We start from the raw sequence: 5,000 nt of genomic DNA, 5'->3' as shown, positions 1-5,000 counted from the left end.
TTTAAGAAAAGAAATCTAGTGTGATTATGCCATATATTAGCGAGAGAATGGTAAATAGATAGTTTTCTATGAATACACAACCGTTTTCTTTGATTGTTATTTTTTTTCATCGACGCCGCACGTAGACCAAAAATAGAAAAAATATGACGTAAAATTAAATAACTGTCTGACCAAGAATTTAATTAAGAAAAAAATATAGATATGAAAATTATATAAATATCTGACAAACGTAAGAATAAGACATATATCAGGAAATAACAAAACTGACCTTTTATTAATCTTAAGAAAATCGTGTTGTATTAATGACTATGGTGATATTCACTCAGCACTTTAGGAACTAATTAGATGGCACCCATACGGACCACGGTCACCTAGCTCCTTTTTAATGCACGGAGTCGAATATCCACTTATAGGAGAATGCTGACCCAATACTTAATTCTTAATTTCCCTGGTTGTTGCCCTTTAACCTTAAAGTTTTACCTGTGGTGGAAGGGGGATAAGAATAAAGCCACAATGTTCCATATGGTCCGTAAAAGGTGACTAAATTGGGTAAAGGAAAATAGTTTTTTACTTAAAATTCCAAACGAGAATTACAAGCGTGCCTTCAATCAGCCAACCCAATTACAAAAAAAAAAAAAAAAAAAAATAGAACAATAATCCATCTATCCATCCATACATGCATACATACATACGTACGTACGTACATACATACATACATGCATACATACTTTTATATGTACATATATACACACTGTGCATACATACATACTGTACATACATACATACATACATACATACATACATACATACATACATACATACATACATACATACACATTTACGCACATATAAACTCATACATAAATACATAATCATACAGATCTTAAGCTGTTAGATTACTCATGCTTCATAATCATATTAATGTCACCCCTTTAAAAGCTATTGTTTTCTATGTTTTCTTTGATTTATCAATTTTCTTTATTAAATGTTTGCTGAAGATGTAAATCAAAAATATAACCAAAACGTGAATATGTTAAAGAGTTAAATCTCAAGGTAGGCTCGAGTATATATTTTCTTTTGTGTGTTTTTCTTTTTTCTTTTTATTTGTGTTTTTGTTTCAATTATAAATCTCCTAAATCTGTCAACAAGCGAACGTCTCTATGTAGATAATAAATGTTTAGATAAATATTTTGAGTGTGAAGATCGATTTATATATATATAAATATATTCTAGTAGCCTCAAGGGGATTTTATCTTCAGGATTCGAACTTCACTCTCGTCCCCCACTCCTGCACTCAAATTACTCGTTTGAGTACAAAGGTATATTTATTCTGGCTGCTGCCGTCAGCCGATTTTATTCAGCTATGGGCTAATCTTCCACACGCAGAAACTGAGTCTTAAATGGTTTAATCTTTTGAATATTTTCACTTCTGCCATAGATTCTAAATATTTCATTCTGGTTAACTCCTGACGATTTTCTTGACAGTTGCGGGACGTTACTGTATTTTTATTTTATTCCATTTTATTTTGTTTTGTTTTATTTTATTTTATTTTATTTTATTTTATTTTATTCTATTTCATTTTATCTTATTTTATATATCTAATTTTATTTATTCATTTTTATTTATTTTTAGTTTAGTTTAGTTTAGTTTAGTTTAGTTTTGTTTAGTTTAGTTTTTTTGTAGCCCGTTGAATAGAGACCATCTCCAGTTAACCGTGGTATTCTTAGAAATATATATTTCCTTAACTCTTCCTTCCAAGGATTTATATAAAATTTATATAAGGATTTTCTTAAGAATACCACCGCAAGATTCTAACGGTTGTATTAAAAAAAATCTTATATAAATATTTCCCTTCCAAGAATTTATATAAGATAAGGATTTTTTTTTTTTTTTTTTTTTTTTTTTTTTTTTTTTTTTTTTTTTTTTTTTTTTTTTTTTTTTGAATACCACCGTACATTCCCTCGGCTGAGTAAAATTCTCCTACTCCAAATGACTCCGACCTCGAAGGACGAGGCGACTTGACTTTGGAAGAACTGAACCAGATCGGTAATCTCCCCAAACTACGTGACGACCCCCCACCCCCCATGTCCCTCTTCTTCTTCCCCCCACCCTCACCCCCACGGAATAATTCGAAGTCAATTTAAACTCCCCCCACATCACCGAACTTACTTCGAGTAGTGTCCGCCAGGGCGATCTCACGGCGTTTTTAGTTCGTAAGAATTGAAGCATTTTTTGGATGAAGTCCTGTTGGTGGTTCCTGGGGTGGTTGGGGCAAGCGTGTTTGAGATGGGCTCCATAGGCTGATCCGTCAGAAATGTAGTATCACCAAAAAAAAAAAAAAAAAAAAATGTAAAACTTATAATGGATAGAAGATATTTGTCTTTGGATTCCTTTCACGCAAAAATAGATGAATAAACAAATAGATAGATGAATAAATAAATAAATAAATAAATAGTTATGGTGAGTATGCACGCACAAACTCACAGCGCACGCATGCACACATACATACACACACACACACACACACACACACACACACACACATACACACACACACACACACACACACACACACACACACACACACACACACACATACACACTCATGGGTGGGGAGTTGGGGGGTGTATGAGTTCTGAGCTCTCTTCTGGGAGGAAAATAACTATCATTCACGAGTCCAACACGTGATCCAAGACCATGGTGAATCACACACACACACACACACACACACACACACAGCGCAGTTGGTAGAGCGCTGGACTGGGAAGTACGATAGTGCTCGCAGTATCCAGTTCGAATCCTGCCCAGGGCCGAAATTGTTTCGGTATCGCTGTGCTTCGGGTCGTTACTCTGACTCTCATGGGCGGGGAGTTGGATGTGTGCGTGTGTGAAAGGTCATAGCATTGCCCATAGATCGGTCATACGAGCTCTGAGCTCTCTTCCGGGAGGGAAAAAGCTGTCGATCACGAGTTCAACACGTGATTCAAAGACCAAGGTGAAATACACACATACACGCACGCACGCACACACACACAGAGTGATATTCTCGCCTGTTTAGTTCCAGGTTTCCATTACCCTTCATGCCATTTTTTTTTTTTTTTTTTTTTTTCATTTCAGCTCCAACGCCGTGGACACCGTGCCAACGACTCTTTTTTATGGTTCCACAAATACCAGAAGACCAGGAGCTCTCTTCTTGACCTTTCCGAGTCATCTTGAGAAGAGTTCTCCGAAACTTTGACTTCGATTGAGGTAAGACCATTCGTTCTGCATTGATGGCTTAGGTCATGCAAATCACATATTGTCTTGGGAAACACTTGCCAAAACTGTGACCTCAGATAGAGTTAAACAGTTAAATTCTTTTCTTTGATGTTGCGCGCTACGGGATGATTGCATGTCGTTTTGAGAGTTCGTTGCTAGAGCTGTGACCTCGATTGAGGTAAGAGAATTTGGTGTCTTCCACTGAAATTGCAGGTCACTGACTCAACCAATTGCATGAAAGCGATCGAAAACACACATACAGACACCTCCCCGAACGTGCACACACATACACAAACACACATATACACAAACACACGCATATACATATACATGCATACACACACACACACACATACAAGCACACATATATACAAATACATGCATACGCACACATACACGCACACACACACATGCACACACACACACACACACACACACACACACACACACACACACACACACACACACACACACACACACACACACACACACACACCTCCCCCTGCATGCACACATACACAAACACTCACACATACAAATACATTACACTAATGACCCACTTTCGGAGAAGAATAGGCGAAAGTAAAATACAAATACATGGACATGCACACACACGCACACACACACACACACACACACACACACACACACACACACACACACACACACACACACACACACACACACACACACACACACACACACACGAGCACACACAATCGGTTACATCCATCTGGCAGCGTCGCTGTGCGAGGTACCTAAGACAAAACAATGTAAACACTGTGTTATGGAGTCAGACTCCTTCTCCCCTTTCCACTTCGTCATCGAACCAAATGTTCCTCTGAGCCCGCGGGTGACGCTCTGTCCGACTTTGCCTCGACTTTCCACTTCCCACGCCCACTCGAGCGCCTTCCTCCACCCCCTGATGGATAACTCCGTCCACCCACTCCACCCCCGGCTCCTCCACATCGCGCCATTTGGCTCCGTATCAATCCATCTTGCTCCTGGTCCTCCTCTTGTTGACACTCCCCCTTCGCATTTCGCGCTTTCGAGACGAGTTGTGAGCTTTGAGCGTTCTGGCAATCGACTGCTTCCCAGGTAATGAAGACGGTTTATCAAAACGAGGCAGATTGTTATGACTAAAACACTTAACAGTGTCATTTCCTACTCACTTTTTATTCGCTCTAATACTTGCAATTTTTACTCCCAAAAGAAAAAACAAATCATTACCACGGAATGCAGACATCTAGACGTCCGTTAATCTTCAAATTTCTTTGATCTATCTTCTCATGACCTTGTGGACCCGTGCTTGACTCCCAAAGGTCGTCAGTGACTGTCACTTGTCCGAGCACATGGTAAAGGAGGAACCGTTTCCTTTGTTGCTTAGTGTCTCGTGGCGTAGGCACCTCGTCTAAGCTATTTTGAATCCAGTGCAGTTTCTGCGCTGACGACTTGTAAAAAGCAAAGCAAAGCAAGACAAGACAAGACAAGACAAGACAAGACAAGACAAGACAAGACAAGACAAGACAAGACGAGGCAAAATGAGACAAAATGAGACAAGACAAGAAGACAACGCAAGGCAATACAAGACATGATGAGACAGGACATGGCAATATACAGTCAGGCATAGCAAGACGACACAAGACAAAGCAAGAATATACATGACAACACAAGACAATAAAAGAGAATACAGGACTATACAAAACATTACATGACAATACAAAATAATGCAAGACAATGC

This window comes from Oratosquilla oratoria, chromosome 26, assembly GCF_046742065.1.
Source record: "Oratosquilla oratoria isolate Oo_2021 chromosome 26, ASM4674206v1, whole genome shotgun sequence".
In the NCBI taxonomy this organism is placed as follows: Eukaryota; Metazoa; Arthropoda; class Malacostraca; order Stomatopoda; family Squillidae; genus Oratosquilla; species Oratosquilla oratoria.
The sequence above is the reverse complement of the archived record's forward strand: the minus strand, read 5'-3'. Positions refer to the sequence as shown.